The sequence below is a fragment of the Haemorhous mexicanus genome, chromosome 4 (genome assembly GCF_027477595.1).
Source record: "Haemorhous mexicanus isolate bHaeMex1 chromosome 4, bHaeMex1.pri, whole genome shotgun sequence".
In the NCBI taxonomy this organism is placed as follows: Eukaryota; Metazoa; Chordata; class Aves; order Passeriformes; family Fringillidae; genus Haemorhous; species Haemorhous mexicanus.
Window position 1 is genome coordinate 43,494,401 of NC_082344.1, and position 14,061 is coordinate 43,508,461.

Genomic DNA, 14,061 nt, shown 5'->3' on the forward strand with positions numbered 1-14,061 from the left:
TTAAAATATCTCTAAATATGTGAGTTACACATATATTTTTAAATTAAAATTTTATATATGGCTTTAAATCAACTCACCTTTGTGTAAGTACTTTAGATTATTCCTCTGTTATTGCTCCTCTTTTCACTTAAAGGAAAAAAACACTTGTGACTGCCTACTGATTCTGCTTCTGAATCAGGTAAAAAACATGTCTTGAAGTCTGTGTAATCTATCAATATATTTGATGCTCTTAACTAACACTAGTCATATACCTTGAGAGTGTAATATATTTCATTTGTATTGCTGAAAAAGTAGCACTGATTTTTTTGAGAGGAGGAGTGGACCCTGCTTGCAATCTGCACAGGGTCTAGAATCAGAAAACCACCTCACGTCTTCCTCATCAGGAAATTGTTTCTGGTTGTAAATGATGTTTATTCCTGATAATAGGCACTATTTGTTATACACTTCGATTCCTGTATTTGAAGAGGCTTTGTGCTTGGAGTAGTGTTAGCACAGTTGCTGAGCTGGCTTTCCTTGTGGCCCATAAATTCCATGTACTTTGTGTCCATTATCAGTGATGCTGTCTCCTCCTCCAGCTTTGTTAACCTCCCCCCAGGTCTGAGATAACACCCAAACAAGAGAACCACCTTTATCTTATCTCAAGTTCCCACTGCAGTGGCTTAACTTTCAGTCCAACTTTCAGGTCCTATCTGGGGAGGGGGGCACTTCAGTGGTCATCAATGGTGGCAGCCAGCTCTCACCTCTGCCAGGCCTGGAGTCAGTGCTGTTCTGTCTCTCCCTTCTGTGCTTATCTCGTGGCCAAGACTTTCTGTGGCCTTAGCACAGCCCGTGTGAGACAGGCAACTGTTCTCTTTAAGTCCTTACAGTAGGCTGGGCTAAACGTGCCTAGGTTGTACAAATCAAGCTGCTTAAGAGCAGAATTCTGAAATGCCTGAATGAACTGCTATTGTAAGTATGTTCCTTTACCTTAATTAAAAATTTACAAAGCCTTTGTGAGCTATTTAGGCTGCTGGTAATAGGCATACCAGGGGTGTTTGTGTGAAATGAGGAAGCTTGCTGTATATAAGACTAATAAACAATATGAAGCATGTATTCAGGTGGCTTCATCTGCTCACAGAGGTAACAGAGTTTGCTGTTCATGGGAGAGCGTTTCAGGTGTCTAGGAAACTGTTGTAAAACTGTGGTGCAAATATGGAAAATGAGGTTTCATACAAACTGTGTTCTGCTGAATCACAAATTTCAATGAATTAATCTCTTTTTCCCTGTGAGGTATGATGTAAGGAAAGAGAATATTTTTGGAGTGTCTAATTCTCAAAGGTTAAAAAAATTATTTTTGTACTCCTAATATATAATGCATAAGAAAGACAACTTTTTAATAGAGAGCTTCATGCCTAAGAAATTTGCCATGCACAACATAATATTGAAAAAAATACCATTTTTCCTGTTATAAAATATTCTGAGCATATTGTTCGTTTTAGCTAAATAATTAATTCTGTCCTGCTATTATGAAAACTATTATAGGGATGAAAAACATTCTACAAAAATGAATATATATGTAGTTCCAAGTCTAACATGAAGAACAGTATACTCTTACTGAAAGATTTTATCAACATAATAGATAAGCTTCCTTTCATTTCTAATGATTTCCAATGTGTACTACTCTTGTTATTATGGCAAAATAGCAAAGGTTTATTTTGCTTACAGATCCTTTATCATTAAAACTCTGAAACCTACTTAATGATTTCTTTCCTTACTAAACATTGAAGTCCGTGAAAAGGTATCAATAAATCTGTGTGATGAGTGAACCTGACTTTACTGGGACAGATAACACAAGGAGTTGGGTTTTTTTAATGTCACATAGCTGCTTTTGCTTTCTGCTTTGGCATTTTCATTAAGCTTGAATTTCTTGGGTGTTAGAGCTGGTGAAGAATATAAAAAGAAGGAGAAGGTGTGATATCCATGCAGGCAGGGCATTGATCTGCTATTTAAAGTCCTTTTGACCTCACTGTGGATTTTCATGTCCAAAAATTAGGCTTATGCATACAACTTAACAATATAAAACTTGCTTGGAGAGCCATATTGATGCCTTTTGAATTTCAGGGCAGAGCCTCAAATTCTCTTCTTTCCTGGTGTGAGCAGGAAAAAAGGTAAATAAGGTGTATTTTTCCCTGTTCCTACCAGCTAGAGTTGTCTCCTTAGGGGATGACTTTACAGTGAGAAAGAGGATCTAAAGGGAGTGCACTACACATGCACTGCATGTTTGAGGTCTCTTAGTCCTGCTAAGAAATTAGAAGTGTATCCTTACAGACACTAAATACTGCATGGTACTCAATACCATCTTAAAATGAGTAACATAGCTGTACCCTGGGGGGAAAAAAGAAATAAGTTTTGTACCTGAGGCCTATATGCCCTTTTCACAGTGCACTTCACTGTGCGTTTTGTCTTTTTTTTATACTTTCCTGTTGGGTAGTTCAAGACCAAATGAGACTCCCCCTTATCATTGTTTCCCTAAGGCAAAACAAACCCAGTTCTGTCAGCCTCTCTTTGTACACCGGGCTCCAGCCACGTAATCATCCTGGTGGTTCACTGCTGGACTTACAGAAGGAAAGCAAAAACTCCCAGTAGAAAGCAGAAAAATAGAAAATCTTTCTTTCGTAACAAAATAAGAAACCTTTACCATTGTACATTGGAGTGAATAGAAACACCAGTTGAATGCCTGAATGTATTTTGTATAAAATCTCAGAAATTTAGATAGATGCAAATTATGAGTATCTCAGTAAAATCTCAGACAAATTGAATTAATCTTATATTTTAATAGTTCTGAAAATTCAGCAATTTTTATGTAGAATTAATATTTGTTTCAAATTTCAGATCAGAATGAACTATTTAAATAAAGTCCATTCTAAGTGATGCAAAGCACTATGTCTTCCTCACGGGTAAAAGGATGATATCATTCTCTGTTTTCCACATCACTTCAGTCTCTCTGAGAGATGTAGCAGTGAAAGGAACATGCAGTGAGTACAGCAAGAAGAATGCATACAGTGTTACCTTCACATATAGGAGACAATGAGGAAAACTTGTGATTATTTATAATGATGGTTCTTAACCTTTTGAACCCGAAAATACATGACATATATCGAATGCAGAGCTTTTGAAAGTCATGAGTCAACAAGAAATTAATATCTGCAGTTTTAGTTCTACTTAAGTTTAAATCAATCCATTGTGAAAAATAGTGCTAGCAAGTTTTTATTAAAGTATTTTTTATACATTCACTACTTTTGTCTTTTAACTCTCTTCCTCTGTATTCTTTCCATAGATTAACCCATACAATTGTAGTAATGGGTCTATCCATGAACACTCAGCATATTTTAGTCAAGATTTATTCCATTTATTGAAGAATGGGGAGGGGAAGAGGGGATGGGCTAGATTCCTGGGTTGTTGCCTAATAAAGTGGCATAATGTGATCAGTTTATTGAAAGTAAAAATTTACATGCTTGATTCTGATTCACTTTTTATCCAATGTAATTAAACACACAATAGCTGAAAGCAGCATTGGAAGCTGGTGTAGTTCATATTTAGCAGTTACTAAGAAAATGATTGCTATCAGAAATATTATTTTTCCTTAAATACCCGCAGGAATCTAATGAATAGAAGTATCTGAGAGGGGACAGTGTAGGTCTCTTTACTGACGTGCACCTTTATCAACATTCTGATGCCCTAAAACTGATATAAGTCTCACACACCTCAAAGAGACTGCTCTCCACCTTCAAAGGGTTATTATTTCTTATTTGAGCCTTCTATTTTTATATTATTAATCTTTCCATCTGAATGAAGACCAGCATGTAGGCTTGGTTTGAATAATTTAAAGAACAGCTACTGTTAATATTAACAAAAGAATCTGACTTGATCACCTTTAAGCTAACTTGAAACTTACTTTTTATATTAACTGCAATCCTAGCAGAATTGTAGGTGTTCAGATTAATCATACAAACACTGTCTTTCTCCCAACTGCATTTGCTTGTTCAAACTGAGCATTTAATTTCAGACAGTAGTTTAGATTTAGAGTTATTTTTAAAAGTCATATGTTTAAAAGATCCAATTTCATGATAAATAATCATCACCTATCATCCTCACTAGTAGTTTTATATCAAATTGTACATAAGCATGTTGTGCTAATTTTAAAATATTAAGTATTTGGAAAGTTATTTTTCAATAATTGGGTTCAGCTGCCAGTCTGGCCAAGAAAGATACATGTTTTTCTTCAGATGGTCATAGTATACTACCTCATAATTCAAGAGAAATTGATGAATACTTCTGTTTACACAGATACACAGTATTTAGTGATGTAAATCTGAATGTTGGCCAGTAATTGTTATTGTTTTACTCTAGTCAGCAGCCAAGCCCTGTGCAGCCTCTCACTCCCCCACCAGTGGGATCAGGGAGAGAATTTGAAAAGGTAAAAGCCAGAGAAGTCATTGGTTGAGGTAAAGGCAGTTTAATAGGGAAAGCAAAAGCCAAGCACACAAGCACAGCAAAACAAGGAATGAATTCACTGCTTCCCATGGGCAGGCAGGTGCTCAGCCATCCCCAGGAGGGCAGGACCCCATCACACACAACATTTGTGAGGGAAGACAGGTGCCGTCACTCCATGTGTCCCTCCAGCTTATATACTGATGTCACATGGTTTGGAATACCCCTTTGGTCAGCTGTGTCTCCTCCCAGCCTTCCATGCACCCCCAGTCTTCTCACCAGCATAGCAGTAAGAAAAAGCTTTGACTCTGTGGAAGCCCTGCTCAGCACCAACAAAAACATCTCTATGTCATCAACTCTGTGTTCAGCACAAGCCCAAAACACACCCCCATACCAGCCACTGTGAGGCCAGCCACACACCCCCATACCAGCCACTCTACCCCAGCCAGAACTAGCACAGTAATGAGTATATATATTTTTCTTTTCATAACTTTGGTCTCTTGAAGTATTTACTTTTGCTTCATTATGATTCTTGATTTTGCATAGTAGAACGATAGAATCTTTTGTGTTGGAAGTGATGTTACCTTTGCCACAGGCAGGAAACTTTCCACTAGACCAGGTTGTTTAAAGCCCCATCTGACTTGACCTTGGACACTGCCATGGATGGGGTATCCACAACTTTCCTGGTCAACCTGTTTCAGTGCCTCATCACCCTCATAGTGAAGAATTTATTATTGATATCTAATCTAAACCTATTCACAGTTCTCTCAGGTTCCATTTTAATTAGCCATGGTTAACTCACAGTGCCTAGAGAAAAAAAAATGCATTTCCTCTCCTGCTTGGGTGTGCAAAAAAAATTCCTTTTAAAGTTCTGTATTTTACTTTAGAGGTAGGATTGCATAAAGCAAGTAAATTCCATTATCTATGAAAGTATTAGTAAATATATATTTTTCCTAATAGAAAAAGGTTTAAGTTCTTTTGATTCAATTTACATAATAATACAGAGGCCTTTCAATAGAAAATTGAGGAAAAACATAAATAACTCCTTGCCTGCAAGTATGTGGAGTATTGATATGCCAGCAAATGCTAAATCAGAAGTTAGTATAAAAAAAAAAAAAAAGAGAAAAACAACTAAACCAACTAAAACCCTATTGGTAGCAAGAAAATGTTCATAAGCAGAAGACAGCATCCTGATCAGTGCCTTCAGGTATAGCAGAAATAAATATAGAGCTGAGCCAAAGACTAGTTTTTGTTTAAATACTTTTTCTGTGGAATATGCTGCATATCTAGATTGTGATTTAGGTGATATGTTTCCCAGCTTACTTTATTTATTACTAAAACTGCTATATCTTCTTTTGCATCTTAGAAATAATTGAAAAACATTATTCCTGAAAAAGGCAGAATAAAGTAAAAAAGGAGCAAGCCATGTGGTCGGGGGAAATTGAAATAAGATTGTAAAAGACAGAAAAACTGGAACTTAAAATATGATTTACTCATCCTCGTTAATGAGGCTTAGAAATTATCTCATTTTATAGTCTAGTGAGACAGCTGAGCAATATCCAGAATTTCTGATATAAACATAGGAGCAAAAATGTATTTGCTTTAAAGCAAGCCTGCTGGATGGGAATAGCCATTACAGTCAACAATGAGGCAATGAATCTGTGCCTAAAGCAGCATAGTAAGGCTTTTCATAACTTTTTGTATGCATAGTAAAGAGTAAATTTGCAGGAGCATCCACAGAGATTTAAATTAATTTCAGAAAGAAAATTATTACATTAATTTGTTTTCTACAAATATAATTTTGAATTAGTTATTCAGTATGGGTTTTCCCAGTTGCCTTTAATAAAATGATAGAGATGGGCTTATGGGGAGAATCTTAATTGTTCAGCTTTCCATTTCTGTTTGACTCGTTTTCAAACTTAGTTATTAGTGGGAAATAGCTAAAGTAAATGAGTGTTTGTGAACTCTAGTGCCTGATTCTGAGCTTTTGCTTAGGCTTATTCAAAGGGTAGCAGATGTCTTAAGAACGCTGAACATTTTATTTTCATTCAAAGTAGTGTCCTCCTTGGGGCTCTGCTTTGGGAAGTCTTTCACTGTTAGTGAGGTTGCAAAGTCATGGTTTAATGTAAAGTTTATAATTCTTTTGACCTTATGAGCGCAGTGTGTTAATTTAAAACAGCATGTTGCAGCTTCTGTTCCTATGACTTACTTATGAGTAATCATGCTTATATTTTTCCACAGTATATCCCTATTACAGTGTTTAAAATATGCAGAGATCATGGTGCAGAAAAGACTAAGTGAAAAATGGTCAGTTGTCAAATACAAAGGAAGAATCAGGGTAATTTTTAAAAGATTATTTTAATTAATAATTTTCACCTGAAGGACATAATTATACAGACCACTGATAGGAAATCATAGGAATAATTTCTCGTCTCTTCAACAGATTTAAAGTTTCTAATTCATTTGCTTTGTGAGGAAACTGTCTCTGTAAAGGTTAAATTTGTACAGTTGGACATAGACGGGAAAAATGAATGCAGAACATTATGGTCTCAACACAATATAACAGTATTCCAATGAAAAAAAGGGTCATATAGAGCTATTGCTGTAATTCTGTGAATGTATATTAGGAGGTATAGAAAGAAAATGTAATTATTATATTATTCATATGATTATCCTTCCTAATGCTTCTGATTTGTCATAAAAGAATTTACAGATAGAAGTTTATTCCAACCTGGTAAAGAGGATTAACCAGAAGTTTATTCCAACCTGGTAAAGAGGATTAACCAGAAGGATTATAACAAAAGTTATACTTATAATAATTTATGAATACTCTTTTCTTTTAGTCTTCTTTCCTGACATGGTTGTTCAGAACAGCACTGCTTGCTTTCAGCTGAGCTCACAGGCTTTTGTACAAAGAATATACATTTTTGCACTGTTCTTGAGACAGACTTGAGCAGGGAATATTTCTTGGATTTGAAATACACTTCTCTCCTTTCATTCCAACTAAAGAAAGAAATAAGGAAAAGGAATCTTGTGCTTTGCACGGAGACCTTTCAAATGCATGAAGGAGAGAGTGTGCTAAGCATGGCACCTCTGGTAATTTCTCAACAGCACAATGGCAGATACTCACTTGGGATGTAATCCAGGCTTGTACTGAGTTTTACATTGCCTTTGTTTTTGTTTTCAATCTCTGTCAAAACCAAGAAAAACCCCCATAAAATCTGCTTATTGGGGCTAGAGTACTTTTATCTGCATCATAGAGTCCACATTCCCATTCTCAATTTGGTTGAAATATTTACATTAAGTTACCTTGAGATTCAGCTCAGGATCTCTGGTTTTAGGTGGTTTTAACGTTCTTAGCAGTGTGTACACGAGACCTGTGGTTTCTAGCTTCAGAGACTTGCTAGGCAAGTTTTGTTGCGTGTGGGCTCTGAAAAATGCCCCTGTCTTGGTGACTGCTGGGGAATGCTTTGGTGCAAGTAGCTCGAGGTGCAGCTGCAGTGCCAGCTGTGGAGTGTTCAGCCCTGGAGGGGAGAGCCCAGGCAGGAGGCTGTGAACTGCTGACCCCTTGCACAAAAAGGGCCGGTCACCTGTGGTGCCACCAGGTACAAAATACCAGAGGTTCCTTTGTTCGGGGCTCCATCTCAGAGGCACCAGCTCAAGCTGTCATTTCGTTAGTTATTGCACCAAGATGAAATTGTTTTAAGGATCTGGGCGTCTGAGGCTCTGCTATGGGAACCTGGGGTCGAGCCCTTAAGGAAACCGCGAGTGGCAGGGGTGCGGCTGCGAAGGGACCTCGGCCGGGTGTTGTGACTGTGACTGCCACAGTGCATCTGGGATGGCTGGGAAAACCCAGGTCCCATCAGTGCATTTGTGTCTATTTCGTTGCTTGTAGTAAATTAGACACCTTTGTGCTGCTGATTGGTGGTGCTAAAGTGGGAGGGTATATTTAATGTTTCAAGGGAAGATGTAATAGTTCCAGCCTCTGTATAGCTGGGACTGATAAAGCTGAATAAATTCTCACATTTAGGGCAGATTTGCAGGTGAAGGTAGGAAATAACACAGATAGGAAATAAATCTTCAAAAGAAAAGGAAATTAACCTGCTACCACACTAAATGTTATTGTTGCTCTAATTATAGTTTGTATTCAATATGAACATCTTTTTCAATGATATTTAATTCAAATCAAGATGCTGAAGATAAAATTATGTATTGAGAGAATTTATTAGAAGTTTTAAAAGTAAGCTGAATAAATGTGCCTCAAATTGTATTTCATGAGTCCTTTCAGGTATTTAAATTAGCTCTGTAAATTATTACAAAGAATCCACAAGGGATACAGAGGTAAATAAGCTGTTCAAGGCCAGCAGCTATTGAGCACTGAGTACAGTGCTTTCTTGTATACTGTTTATGGAAAACAGGTGAATGACAACCAAAAAAAAAAAAAAAAACTTGAAACCTGAAGAAAACAAGTAGACCCTATGCAAAGTTTAAAAGAAAGTTAGCTGAGATGATAGTTTAAGTAATAATAAAAAATAGATCTCTCACAATTAGTTTTCCAGTCTTTGCCTACACATTGTCACTATACCACTAAAGTAATTAAATGTAGGACAAATGATCACTTAATGTAAGTGTATTTTATAAAGCATGTGATTTTTTGACCTTTTGAGTTTGCCCATTCGTAATCTGTTTTTTTTCCTGATGTGTACACTGGCCTTTTTGAATCAACAGCAATATATAAATTTATTGGTTATAATAGCTTAATTGGGAGCATTGCTCTCTGTAACCATACACCATTCTGAGAAGGGGATATTCATATATTAATTTTTTTCATAGTTCATGTGGCATTTAAGCATGCCAAAGACATTTTTATAAGACTTGAACCATGATGCATGTATATTTTGTCAGAGTTGTAGTGGGTGTTATGAGACTTGCTGCTGACCTGTTCTCTTATGCTTTTTCTGATAGGCTTCCCACCAAACATCTATCTGCATACATGTTCTGGGCTGTTGTAGCATAAATTAGCAGAATCAAGCTACCCTCGTGGTAGTCAATGCTTGAAACACGGGATACAGCACAAGCTCCATCTGTTTTTCAATACTGGGCATCCCCACCACGGCAGTGCGCTGTATCCCGTGCTGCTGCTTTTTTTCAATCTTTGATATGAAGCTAACTAGAAAAGGGCCAGATTTTATGCCTTCCTACCTGGAGTCATACCTGCTCAGTCTCAATAGAGATGTAGCTTGAGGCATTGTCCTTGATTTCTGTTCTCACCTGTCCATCTGTGCTTATCCATGCCATGACACATCATCAGAGCTTGAGTACTTTAAGTAATTACATCAGTCATAGCATTCATGGTTCTAGTTGATTTTCAAGCACATAACAGCTGAAAATATAGTGAACTGTGGAAGTGAAAGGTCTAGATGCTCATTTGCATCCTGTAAATGTATTTTTTCAATTGTTTTTAGTGAGATGTGTTTATATTTTCCAATTGCTAGTATCACCTAATAAACTATGTGAGCAGACTTAAAAGTAAAATGATCAGATCTTGTAAATTCTCTTCCTGGAGATTAAACATTATTAACAGATTATCAACAAAATGCATCTGAAGACTTTTCCCCGGGCCAGGCTGTACCTACATGTCTCTGGTAGGAAAGGTTGTTCTAATCTTAAAATCCTGTCTTTCCCTAGGGAGCCACTCCTTCTCCCTTTCATGCAGCAGAGGTAGCAATCCACCTGCCTCAGTGAATCAGCAGTATCCACTTAACCTCTTCTCAGCAGGATAAGCACCTGCTAACAGCATGGGGTATTGCTGGGAAAATTATGAGCTTGCTACCTTATATGTTAACAGTGATTAATATTTGGTATTACTGTTTCAATATGTAGGAGGCATTACCACTGTTGAGAAACTGCCTTAACCTCAGCTGCTGTTCCTACGGAGATCCCTCTCCCTTAGAACATGCAGTTATGGGCTGCTTCTATCAAGAAAGTAAACAGAAGCATCTTTCAGGCTTAGACAACAGAGGGATGGGTAAAAGGCTGTGTGTTATAGTTTAAACAAACAAATGAAAAGAAACCAAAACCAAGCAGGATTCAGATTTGCATACCGTCTTCGTGAAATATCAAAAGTTAGGGACTCCTAAAGTGTTATGGAAAGGGGCATTAATACAAGTCTACTTTTAAAGAGATTAATGTTTTGTGAAAGTCGATGGAAATACTTATTTTTGTCTCAGGAGCACAAGCACACAGAGATAATGAGAAAACCACAGTGTTTTCTGTTTTCATCATAACACTTTTCCCTAAATTTAAATATAGCTTTGCTGTTTCCTTAAATTTTATGTAAATGCACCAGATTCCTGTATAGCCTTGGTCATTATTTTATAAATTCATTGCATATTGTACTGATCAACCCAGTTTTTAGGAACAATTAGTTTGACTTAACAGTTGGTAAACCATAAGTAGCAACCAGAAGCTGTGGAAATGTATCAAAGATTTTGGTTTTTCTTTAACCTTTTGGATAATACTGTAACCTTTCTACTGGAATTTTAATATCTGCATCTGCAAATATTACCAAAAATTACAGGAAAACTGCAAAACTGGAATTGTTATCACCCTTTTTTATATTTACAGAAGGATAGAATAACAGTTTAATCAAGCTTCAAAATTATTTTGTGAATTTGACATAGATGCCTTAAGAGGACATTACTGCAAACAAAAATATGTTAGCAAATCTTTACACTTTAGTCCTCCTAGCAAGTTACTGTGGATATTTTTCTGAGTCTTTATCTGTTACAAATAAAAGCAACTCCAATTGTATTCCCCCTTTTTTATTTGTGTCTTTAGTTTCCATAGTGCTAGGCAGTCTGTATCACCTCTTTTCATCCTTCCCTTAAGTCTTCTCTGACTTCATATTTTGGTAACGTAATAATTAGTTGTATAGTCTTATTATTATCTTGAATATTCGTAAGCACTGCAAAAAGAGTCATAAGTGACTATCTGTCTATTTAGAATTATACAAGAATCTTTAGTCAGATTCCTACATTGTTGTTACAAAAACAAGCACCCTACATTCATATTAATAAGCTAGATAATTTAAAAATATTATTGCATTTTTTGAAAGACCATCATGCAGAATCTTTGAAATGGGGCAGGATGATTTTATTTTCCCCATGAATTTCAGATTTGGTTGGCTACCAGAGATGAATGGTAGAAACAAATGAAAATTTCCCAGCACGATGTTCTGACATGGATATTTGTCTGGTTGTAAGTTTAGGAGTGTGCCTCTCCTTTTAATAGGTTTTGTGTGATTGGGGATTGCAATATGAAGCAACAACACCAAATGTATCATGGCTTTAATAAAAGACACTGTCACTACCATTTTTAATCACTATAGGAGCTGAGGGCAAAGCTGTATTTGCAATGCCCATTGACCTGACCAGGGTCAGGTCAATGACCTGAGGTAGGTGGTGGGTGCTGGGCTGATTTTGGCTTTGTTGAAATGCTCTGGCTCCTTTATCTTAACACATCACTTTGTGTTTGGCCGGTGTTCCTGGAATGCATCCGCATGTTGGAAGGGGTTTCTTACTCTTTTTGTAATGTACACAGTGAAAGAACAATCTACTGACAATGTATACACACATGATTTCAGTTGATTAATTTCTGGCAATATTGAAGCTTCTAAATTTATATAACATGTAAAATCTAGACTATATATAAGTATTTATTTAAGAGGACAAGTAACATTGCAAGATCTTTGCAATTTGCACACTTGGACATCTTGCAGAAGAAATATATATTTCTTTTTTACATCTTTCTAAACCAGCAAAAAAACCCAAAGCAACATCACCCCACAACCTCTGCTAATTTTAAGGCAAAATGTGCTTTTCTGACATATTAACTTCAGTACTTGGCAAAGAAATATAGTTTGTCAGAATGGCTAGACAAAGAAAATTTAACTTGTTATTAAGTTATAGAATATCAATTCAGTATGTGCCTTTTGATTGCTTGTTGGCTGATTTCTAATGAATGCCTAGCTAGGAATAGAACAACTGTGGAGAGAGGGAAAATGTGTGGTTTTGGATACTTTACAAGTAATTAAATATGTATTATAACCAAGAAAGGGGATAGCTGGCCTTTAGCTTGTTATGAATTATCTTTGGTTTATTTGTGTGAAAGGAATTTGCAATTTTTATATTTCATGTCAGAATTTTTCTCAAAGCTATTCTTCTTTTGTAGATGTATTGAAAATATATTAAAAAAATCCCTAATTTTTTTTATTAAAATAGAATTAAAATTAAGCTGCTGTAGTAAAAGATCATTGGTCGTTATCTATTATTATTCAGTTTTTAGATATTCCAGTTTTATTATACTCGGTTAGCCTAGACATGGCAATGATGTGGACACAATTTTAAAATTATCATATTTAAAACTATTCTAATCTTTTCTGCCAACATTTCTGAAAAACAAAAGTAGAATCAAGGAAAAAAAAGATCATTTTTATCAGAAAAATGGTTATCACTAATTTTTCCTAGTAAATGAAAGTAAGTTAATTTTGTCCAGCATTAAGGCTTTGTTAAGCCTTTATTTCAGAAGACTTTTTCAGAAAGGGAAAAAGGTGACTTTAAGAAGAAAACCCCACACCCTTCCCTTAAAGTTTCCTTCCAGCCTGTATTTACTGATGGCCAATTAACATGAGTACCAGTAAGGGTCTCTGATTCCCTTCTTTTGCTTGCTTTTATGGCTGTAGCTTCCAGGGAGCTTCTGCGAATATGCTAAAAACATGTAAATTAGTCCTTTTACATGAAGTTTACTATAAGGGGTTAAAGTATTGTCTCCAGGTATTTTTTTTCCTGTGAAGAAACTTGAGACCTATAAATGCAGATCTTAGTGGCTCCCTATGTAAAACAGGTGTTCAGCACTGTGTAATTTCCCTTGGTGGTGCACAATATTACTACAATAAATATGGAATATATACATACACATAAGCACTATTTGCTGGTACACTACTAATTAATTTCTTATGTATAGATGGAGCACTCTTGAAACACGCTCTAGGAATTGTATTTTGTCACTTTTTTCATCCTATTCCATCTAAATACTTTGCATACTTTTCCATTATATGGAGTGTGTATGCCTCCAGCAGAAGTATCTGGCAGTTGCAAACTTCAAATATAGGTAGCTTCTAGCCAAGAACAATGAAATTCAATTATTATTCATATTAAGATGGGTTATCTTGAAAAGGCAACACTTTTTTTCTTTCTTTTTAATAAGAAAGGCTGAATTTTAATTGTAAAGTTGCTGCTTGGTGAGGTGTATATATATGTACCTCATTACCATAACCCAGGTACTTAATTTTGTAAAATACGTGACTGCGTTCAGTTTACCTCCAGCACCATATTGCAAATGTACATGGAGTTCATTCTGATGCTCACATTGGGAAAGTTTAATTTAACTCTGGTAATTAATTGACTGGAAAAAGTATCTCCTCTTTAAATCTGTGGTCGATTTTGAAAAGATCCCTATGAATGCAAATTGTTTGCACACACAATGAAACCTGATTTTGGTTCACATTAGTACTCGTACCCTGGCTTTTTT